This window comes from Papaver somniferum, chromosome 10, assembly GCF_003573695.1.
Source record: "Papaver somniferum cultivar HN1 chromosome 10, ASM357369v1, whole genome shotgun sequence".
NCBI lineage: Eukaryota > Viridiplantae > Streptophyta > Magnoliopsida > Ranunculales > Papaveraceae > Papaver > Papaver somniferum.
Window position 1 is genome coordinate 158,546,640 of NC_039367.1, and position 22,088 is coordinate 158,568,727.

General features: G+C 37.3%; 2 non-coding genes and 2 pseudogenes across 2 annotated transcripts; 2 read left to right on the top strand and 2 right to left on the bottom strand.

The window, feature by feature from the left end:
• Positions 1–427: 427 nt before the first annotated feature.
• Positions 428–5,734, top strand: LOC113318132 (annotated as a pseudogene).
• Positions 3,837–3,920, bottom strand: TRNAL-CAA. Its single transcript has one exon. It is a non-coding gene; the product is annotated as a tRNA-Leu (tRNA).
• Positions 5,735–11,312: 5,578 nt separating the features above from the next.
• Positions 11,313–18,613, top strand: LOC113318131 (annotated as a pseudogene).
• Positions 15,478–15,561, bottom strand: TRNAL-CAA. Its single transcript has one exon. It is a non-coding gene; the product is annotated as a tRNA-Leu (tRNA).
• Positions 18,614–22,088: the final 3,475 nt, after the last annotated feature.

Here is a 22,088-nt window from a genome sequence, read left to right on the forward strand (position 1 = left end):
ATAAAATTGGTCTGATCGACGTCTTTGGTTTCAATCAAAATTAAAACCATGAAAAAATGTTTGATGAGTAGAAAAAAGAAGAGGAGGAGGATACGAAATTAAAGGATATAGATTAGATTTAGTATATAGGTGAAGGACAACATAGACAATTTCTATTTTCAACACACCTCTTAACACTCTTCAATAGTTACGGCTAAAAATTCTAGGTTTTTAAATAGCATGTGCCGTTTCGGCAAGGGAACGTACCAGACATGCCAGGACCAACAATTGAGGTTAGTCTCTAGAGGAGAACGGCCAAAGGCTGTGGACCAGACAAGCAGCGAGGGATAAGACACACCAACAATTAGGATAAGATATGATTGAGATATGATCAGAGGTGAAATCCACGAATCTGTAGATTCGAAAACACAATAATTAATCTTCAGATTCGTGTGAAAATCGAAAACTTTGTATTGCTAAATGAATAAAGAAATTCTAGCTTACCTCACCTTTATAATGTACCGAGTGACAAAACCGTCTTCTCCCTGAGCTCATTTCATTTCATACGCGAAGTTCCAAGAAAAAGATAACCAAGTCGAGATGACTACCACAACCTCCCATCTTCTATCATCTTCATCATCATCACCGCCTCTGCACACGTTTAAGGTCCTTAGACGCACACTCTGGAACCGAATCTTTGCTCTGATTATCACATTAGCAATCTTATCTTTATTTGTGCATCATTTCATATGTCTCTTAGGTTCCACAAACACCACAACTTTCTTCCTTCACTTCACCTTATTATTCTCCGATGTGATACTCTCGTTCATGTGGGCGACCACACAGTCTTTCCGTTGGCGTCCCATCCGTCGATCTGTGTACCCCGAGAACCTTATTCAAGTAACCAGGGATCGTGATTTTCCAAAGTTAGATGTGTTCATATATACTGCCGATCCGTATAAAGAACCACCTATGGGTGTCGTTAACACGGCTTTATCGGTAATGGCGTATGATTATCCATCCATCCGATAAGATATCGATATATGTATCAGACGATGGAGGATCGGAGTTGACTCTTTTTGCATTCATGGAAGCTGCTAAGTTTGCTACTCACTGGTTGCTTTTCTGTAAGAAGTATAAAATTTAAGATAGGTGTCCTGCTGCCTATTTCAGTTCTAGTCATTGCAGCTCAACCATACACGCTGAGGAGCTTAAGGTAAATCATCATCAACACACTCCGTTTTAATTTTCGTTTGTTTTCTTCTTTTGTTTTTTGTTTTTGTGGAAGCACTGCACTTAAATGACCTTAATTAGTTATTATAGTATAATTGATTTGAATAGTTAAAAGAGCTCGACTTTATTAGCCAAGCATATAGATAGAATAAGAGATGCTCCTTACTACAGGGAAAGCCAAAACCTCGATACACGTGATTTTTGGTCCCATCGGTATATAATAATGGCTAAGAGCAACCACAATCATAAACGGGACTAAAGACCAAACGCCATACCAAAAGCTAAATTTATTTGGCATTTTCAGATGTCAAGCGTAGTGGTGAAAGACTAAAATTTAGTCAGGCGAACAAAATAACAACGTATGAAATGGAACGGATATACAATGAGCGTACAATGGTCAGGCGTTGGTATTGTGGGCGTATGTATGGGACGAATGTATTTTGAACGCCTGGTGTTGGGCGTGAGTATTACTAACGCCTGGCAACAGACGGAAATGAAAGACTACGCCCAATCAGTAGACGGAAATGAAATACTACGCCCGATCAGCAGGCGGACTTATAGCAAACGTCTTGTTGGGGGAGTAATTATTGTATATGTTGGGCGGTGATAGTATATGCGCTTGATGTGAGGCGCTAATAATACTCTCGCCCCAATCAGGCGCTGATAATACTCTCGCCTCAATCAAGCGCCCTTTATATCACCGCCCCATCTCAAACGCCCTTTTAATAAACGCCCCACTGTCAAGCGCCCCTTATACTTACGCTTAAACCATACGCTCATTATATCTTCGTCCCACTATACTTGGGTTTGGTCTGGGTTGACGACTAGTTTTAGTCTCAAACCCTAAAATCCAGACCAAATATGCTTATAGTCTGTTCCACTACGCTTCCAATCCTGACCAAATTTGGGTATAGTCCCTAATTATGATCGTGATTGTGGATGCTCTAAGATAGCGTTGTTTCGCCGGATCACATGGATACCAGAATTAAAAATTGTGGGATTCGGCATTTTTCTCGTCCCTGGCTTACTGGCTGGCATAGGCACGAAAACTTGAGCTTCAACTTTAGTACTGGAGATTCTAAACTGATCCACGTGATACAACCCTCGCCACTCGTTTGTCTCAAAACCCACCCTCCTGCTAGTTCATGGGAAGTGATTCATGAATTTGTTCACTGTAGCAGGACTGTTTAGTATTTACGCACAACGATCCAAATTTAAAGGATAATCCACTTTTTGTTTCGACGGTCATAAATATTGTTCGGTTTTCTTACGCACAAACTTCCAGAATTGCTTTGAGAATTATATGGTCAAAATTTCAACTTCTTATCTTCATTCTGTAGAAAGACAAAAGAAAAGAAAATAACAGAAGTTATTGAAGTACCGACAAATTTTTATCGTTAAAAGTTATGGTCTAGGACGTATTTTTGAATGGAACGACTGCATTTTTGTTCTAGGGGATCTAGATCATCTTTATTTATTCTTGAAGCGTGGGATCTGGATCTAGATTCAGCTTATATAATACTCACGCATCTTGTTACAGGTTTAGATCGCAATCTTATAAAATACTACTATGCATTTATAGCCAGGGCAATTCAGTTGAAAATTTGACACATGCTCTAATTAGACAACTCTCTCATCGTAGTGCACAATCTATTCACATTACTATTTAAACCAAAAGCACATGGATGGTGTCTAGTTTTAATTATTTATTTATTTTTAATGATCGTTTTCAAGCGTTCTACATTTCAAGGGATCATTTTTTTTTTGATGTTTCTAGTAAATAAATAATGTGTCATTTTCGGGATTTCTACGTTTCCAACTTTCATTCGATAAAACAACGATTTATGTTATTCCTAATTTTCAAAGCCTTCTTGATAAACTTGGAAGTTCATTCATATCGTCAAAAAGTAATTTCACTTGCGAAGAACATGTACTGGCGTCCACACTTAACTTTCTTGTATTTTAAGTATTAAAACTTTTTATCTTGATAAGATAGGAGGCTAGGCCAAACGAAGTCGTTAATTCGTTTTAGGTGTGCATATGATATAGAAACATATACATAGAAAATTGCCGTTAAACCAATGACTTGATAGTTGATACCGGCCCTTTGTTCAAATGGTTAAAAGATGCAGTTATGCCCCTTCAAGATGATACAGCTACCAAGTAAGCTAAGTCCTAATAGGCTAATAATAGTAGTTGGCCAATTTTGAAACCAAGCAATTCACCTGGAACTATTGGGAATGTCCTTGCTGCATTTATAACCCCATATGTAATAGTCTCATTGTTTGTCCATAAAAGTGTAGAAAAGAAAAAGGAAAGCCTATAAGAAGTTCATCCTTGCCTGATGTATATCTTGCAACTGTTTAGAGGCTTAGTTGGGCTTTCTCTATGAAGCATACATATAACGAAGATACAAAAGAAAAACACAAAGCAAATCAAATTTAAACCTATTCAAGGTGATTTAGTAAATTGAAGAATGTTCTTTCTTTCATCTACCATAATCAATTATTTGCCACCTAAAATTATATATGCCCAATTTCAAGATGTCGACATATATGATGGCAAATGGATTGGAAGAGAAAGGATGCAAAGCTTGAGATGGAGAGAAAATGAAAAACTAAAAATGTCAGAAGTGGGATTTGAACCCACGCCCTCTTTCGAAGACCAGAACTTGAGTCTGGCGCCTTAGACCACTCGGCCATCCTGACATGGATGGACAGTTTTAAAACCTAGCTTACTCATCCGAACCATCGATTCTATACAATAGTCCCAAAAGGATTATACCCCAGATATCCCAATTGCACATGTCTCAACCTACTTCATGTCGTCTGTAGTTTTCTTTTACTAGAGAACCACTCATGAAAATCTAGACCTCTCTATCAAGAAGGTACAAATCCCTCGGCGCTTTTTTTGTAAAGTTGTGCTGTTAATGACTCTGGTGTAAAAGGCTTTCCTCATTGTCACTACAAAGTTTGCATAGAACAGAAGTTAATAACAAATATGAATTGACCATCTTTTTTTTTTGATGACTGACAAATTTTATTAGGTTATCGTCACTTGATTAATTACTACTCCCAATTTATCGATTTTTTGATTGTTCTGTTTCCCTTTTTATTTGTCGCAGATGATGTACGAAACTATGAAAATGAAAGTAGAAAGCGTTGTTGACAGAGAGTGTGTTGGTGATGAGCACATCAAAACTGATAAGCAGCGTGAAGCTTTCAATCGGTGGGCACACGGATTTACATGTCAAGATCATCCTACTGTAGTCCAGGTACCGATTTAATCATACTTTTTTGATCTATCTAATGAGTTGTTGGCTGCGAGACATTATGCATGGTACACATGAGTAGTACTGTGACACTACAATACATATAAGTACTGGTGTAAAGTGAGTCTGTATAACATCCCTCAACAAATTTTCCTGACGGTTATTGACTCAGGTTCTATTAGAGAGTGGTAAAGACAAGGACATCACAGGTGTCGAGATGCCAAACCTAGTTTATGTTTCGAGACAGAAAAGTAAAGCCTCACACCACCACTTCAAGGCTGGTGCTCTAAATGTTCTGGTAAGCTACTCTTACACGTATCAAACTAACTTTGTAACTTGTATAAGTTTGTTTCCTGTAATATTAATGCATTTTTTATTTTCCCTATCAGCTTCGAGTCTCGGCTGCCATGACAAATGCACCATTAATCCTGACGTTAGACTGCGACATGTATTCAAATGATCCTAATACTCCGGTTCAAATGTTATGCTTTATGTTGGATTCGAAAATGTCAAAATACCGTTATGTTCAATTCCCTCAACGCTTTCATGGGATTAATAAGAACGACATTTATGGAGGTGAAAACAAACGTTTGTTTCAAATAAATCCAATCGGTATGGATGGTTTAGCAGGAACCAATTACGTAGGTACAGGGAGTTTTTTTCGTCGACGAGCTTTCTTTGGTGGGCCTTCGTCATACGTATCCGCTGAAAAACCAGAACTAAACCCTAACCATGTTGTTGATAAGTCCATTCAATCAGAAGCAGTTCTGGAAATGGCTCAAAGTGTAGCTAGCTGTGAATATGAAAATGGTACCAAATGGGGTTATAAGGTATGGCAGGGTCTGTGCACTCATCAAGTGAGCTTCATTCACTGTATGATGATTGCAGGCAATGTTTTAATATTCGGTATTTGTGTTTTTGTTGTGCAGATGGGTTTCAGATATGGGTCACTAGTGGAAGACTATTTCACAGGTTATCAATTGAATTGTGAAGCATGGGACTCTGTATTTCATTCTCTCTCCCTTCCGTATGGTGTATATGTGATAGTGTGACTGCATGTGAAGGATGACTTTTAACTAAGTCTTAATGAGTTCTATAGTTTCAGTTCAAAATTGAAGTGGGATATAGCAGTGAACACTCTTGATGGAACTCACCTATCTGAATGTGGAAGTGGGTCGCTTTCTATGAGAATGGAGCTGATTCTCTAGAGCATTCTGAGAAACGGGATTTGTCCAGGGCCAAAAAGAGCACAACGACACGAACTTGACAACACCTAGAGAGATATCACGCGTGGTTATTATCGCGTATTACACCAAACGATGGCAGTTCAAGACATCGCGTTCACTGTCCATCAAGTAGTTCTGACAATTTCTCACTAAGAAAAGGTTCAAGACCTCATGGACACCTCTTGCCTATAGTGGTATTTCTCGCTTTCCGTTTTCTGATTTTATCGATATTTCATTCATGTGTGGGATTGTTAGAGAAAATGAGTTTTATTGCTTCGGTTTTGTAGTCTTGGTGGGAATGGAACTTAGGACCTTTAAGTCTCTGAGGGCACTTACTCATTTTCTTATGAGTGAATGACCTTTAGTTCTACATAGGGTATAACTAAAGAGGAGCTCCACTATTTAACTATTCCATTATGGATAGTTAGACAAACAATGTGGGTGGAACGGGTGGGGCAAACAATACTTGTTTTCACTAAGGCTTGGGCTTAAGGCTCGGGCTCGTTCTTACCCGTGGACATAGGTGAACCAAGATTTATCTTTTTGACAAAAATTGTTTTGAATTATTTCCTTAATTATTTTAAAATCAAAATAAATTTTGTCTTAAATGTGGGGGGCGTGTGACCTGGGTGATTTTATTTTCTTACTAAAAATATTTCATAACATTTTTTTGTGCATAAATGACGACATTATTTTATTACCGCTTTTGATTGTTTTATGACCGATTTATCTCGGCATCATGCAACATAATTTCGCACATCAATGTGCATTAATTTCACCCTCTCCATTTTCCTATAAAAGAACTCGAATCCTTCATTCCAAATTGTGTCAAGAAGAAGCTACTATCCTTCTTCTATTCGTCTTTCTCACTCTGTGTGGTCTTTTTATTCTGTGTCATTGTTGTTAAGTTCGTAAGAGTGGGCAAGTACTATACTACTTATAGTATTTGCAACGGGGAGTTTTATCCTGGATACGACTTCCCCACATGGTATAGGCATCACTCATTTTTGAAGCCTACCGGTGAATTATCGTGTTAAGGACAACTTGATCATCAAGTGACTATGTTCTCTGTTTGCTGATTCCTTCAAGTGTTTATTTAAGCTTTTCAGAATTTTTTTTTTAACATCATTCTTTCAGTATTTTATTGTTGCAGTACCAAAAATATTAACAGGATAGCTCTTTTCTGTAACAATGAGTAAGAACGAAGTTGATAGGCCTACAAAATTTTTTGGAGAGCTCGTCCGTTTCGTGAAATCGATTACTTACATTACAAAGGAGCTAAGTATCAATAATTTTTGTTTATTTGATAGTTCCTTGTATTTGATTTTTACACCCACCATCTTAAGACATTAAATTTTGTAATAATCATGGATGTTAATTGTAGAGTGAAAAAAAAAACACGAATTTTCGGTCAGCTATAAAATTTCGAATTTTTCTCTTAACCTATAAGGAATTTCGATGAACCCTTTTGACATTTTCACTTCAATTGCATTTTGCACTGAAAGAATTTACACCAAAATGAATATTCCACCATTTGGCAATCGAGTTCATGTCCCTAATCATAAAAACAAACAAAACATTTGCTAGAAATTTGACACTAAGAGGATGAAAATTAAAGAATAGAAAATTAAGGAACGCCCAAATACGAAGGAATGGTTTTGATCGGTTACATGGAGTCGTGGGAAAAATAATATATAAGACTCTAAATCATAGGAGTGCGGTCGGAAATTTGAGACACCAAAGGGATGCAGCTTGGGATTCGACCAAAGAGGTTGATTAGGTTCAAGCTATAGTTCAGAATTCTGGTTTATGGAAAGAAATTTAGCATGAACAAAAGGATTGTGATTCAGTGGCAGCCTCTGCCTTTACCGAGAGATTTTGTACCAAAACTTACGCATTTCATTTTCCTTCTGGCGATATGACGATCATACCTAATGAAGCTCAAAGGCTTATAGGTCTTAGAGCACGTGGGAAAATTTGTCCGAAGAAGTTTTTGGTTGGGATCACGATACTAACGAGTTAGAGTTTTGTTACGCCGCTAAAGAGGTGGAAAGCATGCATCGTGGCTCAAAAAAAAACCCAAAGATGTTGAAGTCGTTAAAGATGACACATTTGAAAGCTAAGTTCGATAACAATGTGCAGAAAGTTATGGTTGGGTTGGTGATAGACGCGACCAAAATAAACCTGAACGCTGCTGCTTATTCGTTATACACTCTCGGAAGAATTATTTGTCCCGACCATACTGGCAACAAAGTTAGTGCTCAATATCTCAAATTCTTAAAAGATATTCCGATGGTTCATGAATACCTTGGGGAACCACTTGTATTTCATTCCTTCTCGAGTCAATTGCTACAGCCTCTAGGAACATTTGATGACACTTCATTCTCTTTAATTTCATTTGATTTTTTATCACGTACTTAGCCTTAGTCGACCACAGTGAGAAATTCGCGTAATAATTATAATTTATTTTGAGCCGAACCTCACAAGAATGAGTAGTTGTTTTGAAAATATCTGGTTCGGCCCATCTTGGTAGTTCAGTTTTGAGACGAACCGACATTTTCAGAACAATTACTTCATTCTTGTTAGGTTCGGCCCATAATGCTATAGTGTGTGCTATAATTTCGTGCTGAACTTTTTTCTGTATTTCGAATGTTTATGCACACCGAGTGAAGTCGTGGATGATTTATTTCTAACTTCAGCCAAATATAGACCATAAGAAGAGGATATACCCGGAAAGACAACCTCTTTAAGAGAAAAGTTAGACTCTTTGGACGTGCGCAATGTTGAATTTGAACCATATAATACGGAAGAAGAAGATGATGAAGTTGTTCAAGACGAAGATATGCCTTTGGGTATGTACTACGGACTGTTGTTCTATCCAGAGGTGTGTAAGTTTCAATCGTTGTCGAGTGCTCCGCCAATTTGGATTTATCGAAACAGTATCGTGGGACGATGACCAAAAGTTCAAATCGTTACCGAAGGGAAGTAAAGGCACAAAGAGCATCACCGGTTCTTTGAAAGCCAAATATGACCCCGAACCGTCGCTTCGTCAATGGAATGTAATAGATAACGTTAACGTGTTGAGTTGGGTGGCGTTAAAGAGTTTACGTCAAGATCCTAGTGAAGTTATAGAAGAGTACATGGATTGGTTAAATCTAATTTATGATCCCTTCATTATTATTAGAGAAAATCAAGCTCTTGTCGAAACTGAAATTGCGGAAGCACAACCAAAGGAAGTTGCGGGGAAGAAAGCGTCTGATAAAAAAATCCATAGTGTATCCAACGCAATGATGGTAGTGGTAGTGATGTCTTTATTTACTCTTTTAAAAGTACTATGAAATATGAAAGTATATTCTCTTTTAATTTTTGGTTTGAAATGAAATTAGTTGTCGTCAGTGACGAAGTTGTTGAAGAAAATAAGGAAAAAAAGTCAATTGCAAACAGACGACATATGTGGCTGAGCAACAAGGTTTGCTTATGTATGGTATAATAAGGACTAGCTACCCTATTAACTCAAGAGATAAATGGTAAGTAACTATGCTTAATTAGTGTACCTTTATATTTTGCGTATGTTGTAGCTACAAGAAAACCGATAATTACTCCCCTATGATCTTGCGTAAATAATTCCTCAATCTAAATATATTTTTACCACAATTTAAGACAAAAATACAAAACATGTGAAATACATGATTTTTACATTGTTCGATCTTTGAATAAACCTAAATCCATGGCTTTTCACTATATGATTATAAGGACTCCATTAATAGGTTTTGGAAGAAGCTCTAGATCTAAGTGGTGTCGGAGGATGAAAGAGAAGAAGATGATACTATATAGCCTCCTTACCATGAGTTCTTTCTTTTGGACTTTTTTTTATGTACTATGATAATGAAGTGGAAACTACATTTATATCCTTTACTCACGAATGAAAGAAACTAAGATAAGATAATATCCAAACAATTTCCACGCATTTAGTGAAATTTTTTGTATCTACCTATGTATCGTATCGTATATTGGCCCCAAAATGAGATTTTGCCAAAATCCTAAAATTTTCGAACTTTGGTACTAGCATAATCGGTAGTAAATGGTGTTACTTTAACCTCCGAATATATTCAGTTTTCGAATTTTAGTATTTCTTTAATCGGTAGTTAATTTAACTTATGAATGTATATTGGCCCCAAAATGAGATTTAGCCAAAATCCTAGAATTTTCGAACTTTGGTACTACCATAATCGGTAGTTAATGGTGTTACTTTAACCTCCGAATATATTCCGTTTTCGAATTTTAGTACTACCCTAATTTGTAGTTAATTATTTTAATTTAACATCCGAATGTGTATTGTCCCCAAAATGAGATTTTGCCAAAATCCTTCAGTTTTTGAATTTTGGTACTGCCATAATCGGTAGTCAATTATGTTCATTATCTTCCGATTGTGTTTAATTTTAGTACAGAAAATTTGAAGCAGTAGCAGAAACACAATCAGTAGATAACATATAATTTACCTAGCGATTATGGTTGATGTTCTTTAGAAATGAAGAACATTAACCATAATTTGTAGGTAAAATAGATTATTACCTACCGATTATGTTTCTGCTACAGTAAATCCAAGAACATCAACCATAATCGGTAGATAAATTGATTGTTAATTATCTACCGATTATGTTCCTGCTGTTGCAAATCTTAGAAAATTTTCCGATCAAATTTTTGATTTCAGGCAATCAAATCCTAATTTTGGATCACAACTAGTATCATCTATTCATTTTGTTTATTTAGCTCGAATTTTTTTTTTTGATGTTCTAAGTTTCAACTTTAAGGTTAATGAATTTTGGGTTTTAATTTTAAACAATCAATCATAAAATTGGTTTGATCGACGTCTTTGGTTTCAATCAAAATTAAAACTATGCAGAAAAGTTTGATGAGTAGAAAAAGAAGTGGAGGAAGATATGAAATTAAAGAATCTAGGTTTAGATTTAGTATAACGGTGAAGGACAACATAGACAATTTCTATTTTCAAAACACCCCTTAACACTCTTCAATAGATGGGGATAACAAAAGTGGCCCATAATTTCTTTTGAGTTACCGCTAGAAATGCTAGGTTTTTAAATAGCATGTGCCCTTTCGGCAAGGGAACGTATTAGACATGCCAGGACCAACAATTGAGGTTAGTCTCTAGAGGAGAACGGCCAAAGGCTGTGGACCAGACAAGCAGCGAGGGATAAGACACACCAATAATTAAGATAAGATATGATTGAGATATGATCAGAGGGCAATTTATGGAGACTTACATTAATTACAAACTTATATAACACATTACACAAGGCGAGGGGTCTATACTCGGCTGCAATTTATGGAGACTTACATTTAGGCACCAAAGTAAGGTTAGTATGGTTTATACCTGCAGGGAGAGTTCGAGAGCTGAAGGTAGGTTGTGCGGGAATAGAAGCATCATGCTTGTACATCTGCTCAAAGTGGGAGACCAATTGATTTGTGATGCTGTCAGGATTTGAAGTCCACACACCGGGCGCCAACTTTAGTGCAGGAATGTTGTTTTTCCTTTGCTTTTGCACGACTGACAGGTGAAATCCACGAATCTGTAGATTCGAAAACTCAATAATTAATCTTCAGATTCGTGTGAAAATCGAAAACTTTGTATTGCTAAATGAATAAAGAAATTCTAGCTTACCTCACCTTTATAATGTACCGAGTGACAAAACCGTCTTCTCCCTGAGCTCATTTCACTTCATACGGCGAAGTTCCAAGAAAAAGATAACCAAGTCGAGATGACTACCACAACCTCCTATCTTCTATCATCTTCATCATCATCAGCGCCTCTGCACACGTTTAAGGTCCTTAGACGCACACTCTGGAACCGAATCTTTGCTCTGATTATCACATTAGCAATCTTATCTTTATTTGTGCATCATTTCATATGTCTCTTAGGTTCCACAAACACCACAACTTTCTTCCTTCACTTCACCTTATTATTCTCCGATGTGATACTCTCGTTCATGTGGGCGACCACACAGTCTTTCCGTTGGCGTCCCATCCGTCGATCTGTGTACCCCGAGAACCTTATTCAAGTAACCAGGGATCGTGATTTTCCAAAGTTAGATGTGTTCATATGTACTGCCGATCCGTATAAAGAACAACCTATGGGTGTCGTTAACACGGCTTTATCGGTAATGGCGTATGATTATCCATCCATCGGATAAGATATCGATATATGTATCAGACGATGGAGGATCGGAGTTGACTCTTTTTGCATTCATGGAAGCTGCTAAGTTTGCTACTCACTGGTTGCCTTTCTGTAAGAAGTATAAAGTTGAAGATAGGTGTCCTGCTGCCTATTTCAGTTCAAGTCATTGCAGCTCAACCACACACGCTGAGGAGCTTAAGGTAAATCATCATCAACCCACTCCGTTTTAATTTTCGACTTTTTTTTATTTTTGTGGAAGCACTGCACTGAAAGTCTTAAATGACCTTCATCAGTTACAGTACAATTGATTTGAATAGTTAGAAGAGCTTGGCTTTATTAGCCAGGCATATAGATAGAATAAGAAAACACAGATGGTCCATACTCCATACCACATGGAAAGCCAAAACCTCGATACACGCGAATTTTGGTCCCTTCAGTATGTGATAATGGCTAAGAGCAACCACAGTCACGACCAAATTTGGAGACTAAACCCAAATTTGGTCTCTGTATCAGCCGCAATGGAACGGACTAAAGCTATATTTAGTCCGGATAATTAGGGTTTGAGACCAAAAATGGTCGCCGACCCAGACTAAAATCAGTTATACTGGGACGGGCTTAATATAAGCGTATGAATTCAGACGGGGTTATAGTGAGCGCTTCACACCAGACGTAAGTATAAAGAACGCATGAAATTAGGGCGGATGTATAAAGAGCGTATGAGTGAGGCGTATTTATAACCACCGCCGGACAAAACGGAGATAATACGTACGCCCCACAGCAGGCGTAATTAGAATGTACGTCCCAGTGGGGCGCAGTTATAAAAACCGCCTGGTTCGGGCGCATGTATCGTGAGCGCCTGTGTGTAGACGTATCTTTAATGTACGCCTGGTCCGGGCGCATGTATTATGCACGCCTGTGTGAGACGTATCTTTAATGTACGCCTGGTCCGACCAACACTGAATCCACCCAAAAATAACCTAATCTTCATAAATTATAAAAATCACGTTTTTTAGATTACATACCTCTATTAGAAAACTTGTTTCTTTCACGGAAACATAGATTAATCTTCATAACATGAGATTGCAGCTGAATTTTTGCCCTAGAATTTTTCTTAGGTTTCGTCGTCTTTTTTGTTCTTGTTCTGTGAAAAGAGGAGGAGAAGAGGAGATAATCAGACGCACTTGCCCTTTAACGTATATTTCTAGACGCACTTTACATTGACGCCCCACCCAGACGGACATTCCATAAACGCCCCACTCAGACGGACTTTCCATAAACGCCCCACATAGACGGACCTTTCATCTCCGCCCCACTCAGACGCACCTTCTGTGTCCGTCCGATGCAGACGCAATTTATATCTCCGTATGTATCAGACACACATACCATCTCCGTCTACTGGGACGCATTTTCCATCGCCGTCTAATGCCAGGCGTGAATTAAAACTGCGCCTCAATCAGGCGCACGTAATACATCCGTTTCACTGAGACGCATGTTAAAAAGACGCCCACCAAGAAACGTTAGTATAAATTCCGTCTGGCTTCAAGCGGATGTATAAGTTACGCCTCACCAAATTTTGGTCGTCATCCACTGCGCTTGAACACCGAGAATACCAAACTTTTTTGGTTTTTAGTCTGGAATTTGGTATTTGGTCTGTCTCGTGACTGTGGTTGCTCTAAGATAGCGCTGTTTCGCCGGATCACATGATACCAGAATTAAAACTTGTGGTATCCGGCACTTTCCTCGCCCCTTTCTTACTGGCTAGCATGGGCACGAAAAACCGAAGCTCAAATTTAGTATTGGAAATTCTAAATTGATCCACGTGATACAACCCCAGGACTCATTTATCTCAAAATCCACCCTCCTGCTAGTTCACCGGAAGTGATTCATGGAGCTGTGTCACCCAAAATCAACCGAGGCCGAGGAAGAAGCAACGTTTTTGGTCACTGCAGCAGCACTATTTAGTATTACGCACAACGATCCAAATTGTCAGGATAATCTACTGTTTGTTTTGACGGTCATAAATATTGTTCGTTTTTCTTGCGCACCAACTTCCAAAATTGCTTTGAGAATTATATGGTCAAAATTTTTAGTTTTGGTCATAGATGATTACTTCTTATCTTCATTCTGTGGAAAGACAAAAGAACGAACATCACAAAAGTTATTTTTGAGTGAAACGACTTCGTATTTGTTTATTTTTATTTATTTTTGAAGCGTGGGATCTAGATCTAGATTCAGCTTGTATAACATCTCGCGGACTTTATTATTGAGTATGATTATTGAGTATTGTCAAATTGCAATTGAGTATGATTATTGAGTATTGTCAAATTGCAATTGATTATTGTGTCGAGACTATTAGTCCCACATTGTATGGGTTTTTAAGATCCTGCAATTTATAATCTCTTAGGACCTCTCCACTCATTGTCAATTGATTTTGAGTTGGATGCTCGTATTCTAACATGGTATCGGAGCAGGTTATTTGCGACGAGTCATTGACCGCACCTTACTCCGCGTCATCCGATTTATTGTCTACGTGTTAAACCCAACGAGGCTACACGTAAGGGGACGTGTTGAGACTATTAGTCCCACATTATATGGATTTCTAAAATCCCGCGCAGTTGAAAATTTGGCACATGCTCTAACACGACAACTCTCTCATCGTAGTGCTCGATCGATTCACATACTTTAGTCCACCAATGAGCTTGAGATGGGTGCCTAATACTATTTAAACCATAAGCAATTAGTTATCTATTTTTAATGATCGTTTTCAAGGAATCATTTTATTTCTTACTGATGTTTCATTTATGGAGCAAATCTTTTATTTTTCTTTATAGAATTTCAAGAAATTAGTTGACAGATCAAATCTATCCTTTTCCAGTAAATAAATAATGTGTCATATTCTACGTTTCCAACTTTCATTCGATAAATCAACGATATTTTTGTTATTCTTGAATTTTTAAAGCCTTTGTGATAAACTTGGAAGTTCATTCATATCGTCAAATAGTGATTTCACCTGCGAAGAAATGTATTGGCATCCACACTCAACTTTTTTTGTAGTTTAATGATTTAAGTATTAGAACTTTTTATCCGATTAGGTATCCTTAATTAATTGATATGATGATATAGCAAATGAAGTCGTTGATTCGTTTTTGGTGTGCATATGATATAGCAACATATACATATAAAATTGCAGTTAAACCAATGACTTGATAGATGATACCGGCCCTTTGTTCCAATGGTTAAAAGATCCAGTTATGTCCCTTCAAGATGGATACAGCTACCAAGTAAGCTAAGTCCTAATAGACTTTGTTAAAAGATGCAGTTATGCTGCATATATAACCCAAGATTAAAATTTAAACATTATGTAATAGTCACATTGTTTGTCCATAAAAACGAATAAAAGAAAAAGGAACGCCTATAAGAAGTTCATCCTTGCCTGACGTATACCTTGCAACTGTTGAAGGCTTAGTTTGGCTTTCTCTAACCAACAATTATATATGATGGCAAATGGCTTGGAAGAGAAAGGATGCAAAGCTTAGGATGGAGAGAATATGAAAAACTAAAAATGTAGTTAAAAATGTCAGAAGTGGGATTTGAACCCACGCCCTCTTTCGAAGACCAGAACTTGAGTCTGGCGCCTTAGACCACTCGGCCATCCTGACATCGGTGGACAAGATTCAGAAAACGGACTAGCTTACAAATACCATCTCCGAGTCACCAATTCTACACAGCAGTCCCCAAAGGATTATACCCGAGATATACCAATTTACAATTGCACCTGTCTCAACCCACGTTATATCGTTTGTAGTTTGCTATTAGTTCAGTTGCAAAATGTGAATGTGAAAGATATTTTGATGAAAGTTCAGCAAGAAAAAGCTGAATTAGTTCAGTTGTTGGAACTAAAGTTTGACTTAATATTATTCACCTTGCTAACCAACTATTGGAAAGGGTTGATTAGATGTCTTTCTTCTGTCGGCCCCCCACCTGTCTCGGCAATTTTCCGGAACTTTGTAGTTTGTTTTTACTAGACAAAACCATTCATGAAAATCTGGACCTCTCTATTTTTTTTTGGTCGAAAAAGAAAATAAAATTGATTGTAAAAAAGCTGAGACCCACAACAAAGGAACGGGACAAGAAGCTACAAAAACCCTCCACGCATTTTTAAAGTTGTGCAGTTAATGACCGGGTGTAAAAGGGTTTCCTCATTGTCATTCCTAAGTTTGCATAGAACCAAAACCAGACATCTTCTAGTCATGTAATGAAGTTAATAACAAATATGGATTGACCATCTTTTTTTTTTAATGACTGACAAAATTTATTAGGTTATCATCACTTGAACAATTTAAACTACTCCCAATTTATCGATCTTTTGGTTGTTCTGTTTCTCTTTTTATTTGTTGCAGATGATGTACGAAACTATGAAAATGAAAGTAGAAAGCGTTGTTGACAGAGGGTGTGTTGGTGATGAGCACATCAAAACTGATAAGCAGCGTGAAGCTTTCAATCGGTGGGCACACGGATTTACACGTCAAGATCATCCTATTGTAGTCCAGGTACCAATTTAATCATACTTTTTTGATCTATTTAATGAGTTGTTGGCTGCGAAAAATTATGCATGGTACACATGAGTAGAAGTGCATTTGACACTATGATACATATAAGTATATAGGTGTGAAGTGTGTCCTGTCTGCTATATCAAAATACGCCGTAACATAAAATTTGATACAACTAGTATGTCATTGAACATATTAAGATTTCAGTCTGTATAACACAACTCAACAATTTTTTTTTGACGGTTATTGACTCAGGTTCTATTAGAGACTGGTAAAGACAAGGACATCACAGGTGTCGAGATGCCAAACCTAGTTTATGTTTCGAGACAGAAAAGTAAAGCCTCACACCACCACTTTAAAGCTGGTGCTCTAAATGTTCTGGTAAGCTACTCAACGTAATCAACTAACTTTGTAACTAGTAAAGGTTTGATTCCTGTAATAATGCATTTTTTTTTACTTCCCCTAAAAGCTTCGAGTATCGGCTGCCATGACAAATGCACCATTAATCCTGACGTTAGATTGCGACATGTATTCAAATGATCCTGCTACTCCCCTTCACATGTTATGCTTTATGTTGGATTCGAAGATGTCAAAATACGGTTATGTTCAATTCCCTCAACGCTTTCATGGGATTAATAAGAACGACATCTATGGAGGTGAAAACAAACGTTTGTTTCAAATAAATCCAATTGGTATGGATGGTTTAGCGGGAACCAATTACGTATGTACAGGGACTTTTTTTTCGCCGACGAGCTTTCTTTGGTGGGCCTTCGTCATACGTATCCGCTGAAAAACCAGAACTAAACACTAACCATGTTGTTGATAAGTCCATTCAATCAGAAGCAGTTCTGGAAATGGCTCAAAGTGTAGCTAGCTGTGAATATGAAAATGGTACCAGATGGGGTTATAAGGTATGGCAGGGTCTGTGCACTCATCAAGTGAACTTCATTCATTGTATGATATTTTCAAATGAACAATTTGATTTCAGGCAATGTTTTAATATTCAGTATTTGTGTCGTTGTTGTGCAGATGGGTTTCAGATATGGGTCACTAGTGGAAGACTATTTCACAGGTTATCAATTGAATTGTGAAGGATGGGACTCTGTATTTTACCATCCAGATCGGGCAGCATTTTGGGGGGACATTCCTATCAACGTTGATGATGTGTTGAGCCAAAACAAAAGATGGTGTGTAGGCTTACTTGAAGTGGCTTTCTCCAAACACAGCCCCATCATATTTGGAACAAAATCTAGAGGTATTTTGATGGGCTTAACTTATTCCCATTTCGCCTTTTGGGGTATTTGGTCTATTCCGGTTACCATTTATGCTTTCATACCCCAACTTACTCTCCTCAATGGAGTTTCGCCATTCCCCGAGGTACGTACACTTCATGATGTTTTAGGTTGTTCCGTTACGTAGGATGATATATGCGATACATGTGTTTTTACTAAGGTTGGATGCTTAGATAAAAATATTATGTTGGGCTTCTTGCAGGTATCTGAACCTTGGTTCTTCTTGTATGTATTCGTTTTCCTTGGATCTTACATCCAAGACTGCCTAGATTTTATATTAATGGGAGGAACATTTCACCGTTGGTGGAACGATCAAAGAATGTGGTTGATCCGAGGAATCTCATCTTACTTCTTTGGAACCATTGATTTCTTCCTGAAGTCATTAGGTATCTCTACATTTGGTTTCGATATAACTAGTAAAGTAATAGATGATGAACAAAACAAACACTATGAACAAGGAATTTTGGAGTTTGGAGTTGCGTCACCTTTGTTTGTTTCATTAACAACAGCAGCTATCATCAACTTCATCGCCTTTTCTGTGGGTGTCACAAGATTGATTTTGGGACACAACAAATTGGAGGAAATTTGCATTCTGCTGTTTTTATCAGGTTTCGGGATAGTCAATTGTTGGCCAGTATATGAAGCTATAGTATTGAGAAATGACAAAGGAAAAATTCCTTTAAAGAATACAATTTTATCTAGTGTTCTGGCGTTTTCTTTGTACTCATTTTCTTATTGTCTTACGTCTAAAATATGACCAGGGGTTGGTGGTAGTTTTGAGGTCTGTTGAATATTACACGGATTCTTGCACAAGAACTATCAGTACTTGATGTTTTACTTAGATCTTATTTCTGACTTTTCTTTGAAAAGTAATAGTTTCTCGTGGGATTTTGCTGTCAATGTCATGCTTGAAAAAAAAAAGCTCATAAGAGAGCAGACAAGAACCTACAAGGGCCAAGCTCATACAAGAAAAGAGCAAAAAGAACAACAAACAAGCAATCTTTGCTAAACTCACTCTTCAAACCTAATTCAATGAAGATGCTCCTTTCTTACTCTTCTGTAGCCCCATTAGGTGCTTGTAGGAGTTAAATATCGCACACGTTAATAACTACGCGAAGTAAAGAATACAACCTAAGAGAAGGGGGTCGCACACAGCAAAGTTGAGATGACGCACTAGATGACGTCAGCAAAGTCACGAATAAAGTGTGAAGAATCATGCGAAGAAGTATGTTATGCAAAGATGAGCGATTGTATATGAGCGAATATGTCGCATAGTGATCCCGAAAATAATGGGATTCTTAGTTGTCATCCACTATGTAAAATCCTACATAAAGGAGAGAGTCATTTTCTCTGGGAGGATTATAGGACAGGTCTTGGTAAAGAAATAGGAAGAGAGAGAAAGTGAGCTTAGGTTTCAAGTAGAATTGTTGTAATAATTGAATCATTCTTGTAAACATTTCTAATCTTTAGTTAATAAAACAAGAATTCAAAATGATCACCTAGGGATTGAATCAGTTATAGTGAAGTGTAGTTGTAAGAAATCTTACAACTACATTTTTGGCGCTAGAAAACAGCTCTGGATGATAATTCCTGATAGTATATCATAGATTTTAAGGAAGAAAGTGAGATCTAAAAATTTAGAAATGGTAAGGATCGAGTCTGTTGTTGAACAAGGAATGACAACTAGAAGAAGTCACAGACTTGCTGAATGAAGACGAATTACAAATCTTAAGCAACAAGAGGAAAGAATGGAAGAACATCAAAGAACATAAATTCCAGTTGGATCACAACGAGAACAAGGACAGAATAATGATATAGATTATGATAGAGTGAGTGTCCATACTGCGATGACGAATTCCACAGAGAAAGGACAGAGAATTGGGAATGAAGAACCAGTTACAACGAGTGAAGGAAATATGACGATTGCAGAGCTTAGACAAAGATTACTAATTGAAATAAAGGAGGAAGAAGAACAATGTGCGAATTTAATCCGTCAAAATGATGATTTACGAGAAGAGAATCTTACATTACAAGAACAAAGGGCAAGGAGTGCTACACGTTCAAGGTCAAGATTCAGTAGGAATTCTTCCCGACAGAGCCAATCTAATCGAAGAAATGATAGGCGAAGGAAACATATGGAAGTCGTTGAAGAAAACTCGCAATAAGATGAAAATTTGGAAGATCAAAGGGAAAGGAGACATGTAATTGACTCAGCAACTAATCAATATGAACACCCACGCGAACTTCTTCGTCGTGCAAATACTAATTGTAAAGGTAAGAAGAGGATCCAAGGAAAGGACAAATGATATTACATGGTAGAGAAATGTTGAGAAACGAATATGAGTGCGAACGAGAGATTGCACGTGCGAGAGATAGACAGAGAAGAATGGAAGAATTAGAAGAAAGAGAATTACAAAGCGGATTACGTCATATTGATAATCGAGTAAGGGGACGCGAGCGTCATCGCATAGATGATATAGATCAAGGTCATCTTACACAACAAGAAAGAGAAATATCAAGACATCGATATGATCGCACAGGCAATGAGGAAAGACATGATATAGTTTAAATTGAAGCAAATACTGAAAGGCGTAGGCGAAGAAGAGAGAAAACTGAACAACGGGAGATACAAGAGGCAATACGCCAAAACAAACATGAGAATAGATTGAGACAAGCAAGATTAAAAAGACCCATGCGAGAAGATTTGGATCAATCATTAAGCGAAGAATTTCTTAAGGAGATGGCAGAATTAAGAGAAATGATGACTACAAAGAGAAATGATGGAAGAATAAAACTAGAGGAAGCAGTGGAGGAAGCTGGAAAAACTCCATTTACAAAAGAAATTCAAAGAGCACTGATACCATCTAAGTGCAATTTACCGGAATTTACAAGTATATTTGATGGAAGCGCATGTGCAATACAACATGTAAAAGTTTATTCTAGATGTTTATTGCAGTGAGAAAATTATGATGCAGTCATGTGCAAATATTTTGCTGCAAGTCTAGCAGGAGAAGCTTTGAAATGGTTTGAAGGCCTACCTGTAGAATCCATTGGTTTATTTCATCATCTACAAAATGTCTTTTTGGGGCAATACATAAGTAATAATCTATCAAGACCAGAGATGGAGACTGCATTCAGACTTCGCATAAGAACAAATGGGAGTTTGCGTCATCTAAGGACTCGTTGGAGAACAATGTGTAATGAAATGAGAAGACGGGTGGATGAGCAACATCTTATTCTTGCATTCATTAATGCTCTCTTTGCAGCAGATTTATTATATACCTGAATCTTCAGAAGAAAGGATACAATAACAATGTCGGAGCTGCGCGAATTTCAAAAAGAATACATAGCTCTTGAGGTGGAAATACAAGAGTATCTGATTTGAAAGGTGGAAATACAAGTCTACTTCCGAGGTTGACAAATTGATGCAGGGCGGAAGCGTTGAATAACATTAAAATCTAAAACCACATATTTCCGAGATACCACTCTCAAGGAAAATACTACTTTTCAATTAATCAAAATCTTCTCCTCTAATATGAAAACATGGAGCTCTTTATATAGATAACTTCCAGACAAATAATCAAAATACTTATTCCTTAAAATACGAGATTTCTAAACTAATATATAAAATCCCTAAATAAACAATTATATTTCTAAATATTATTAATAAATGAAAACATCTTAATTAATTACAATATATCTTTCTAGATAATTAAAATATATTAAATAATAATGAAAATATCCAAGCATATTTTCATCCCATGAATACTCCACCATTCTCCCCTTCTCAGAAAAAATCCGCCCTCGAATTTTGCCAGTATTAGTTCTTGTATAAATAATTCGTCGATGAGAATATTTATAATCCGTCGACTTAAATAATCTTGGCATAATTGCTATTGGACTCAAAAATATTTGCGCTTTGAAAATGTGAAGTTGATGTCGTTGATCCACCTGACTACATAAAGCTTTTAGAGAGTATGAATCAACATAACTAGAAAATAATATGATCTCATCATCAGGATAAATATCATAAATTGGTGGTAGATTCCAATCCACGGCAACATTATTTTTCTCAACCACAGAAAAAGAAAAAATGTCATCAAACCTTGGGATTTCAAGCTTTAATCCGGACTCCAACGAATCTCGTGGATCATGTGCAACTCCTTGAAATCCTTCTTCCTTGTCGCCAAGGAAGTTTTTTTGTTCATCATCGGTCACTTCCTCCACTCGTTGTAGGCTAGGACCGTGATGGGGCTCTTGCTGATGATGCATTTCAGCCAATTGGAGGGTGAGCGCCTTAACCTTCTGTTTTAGATCATCTACTACCGCTTGCTCTTTCTCAAC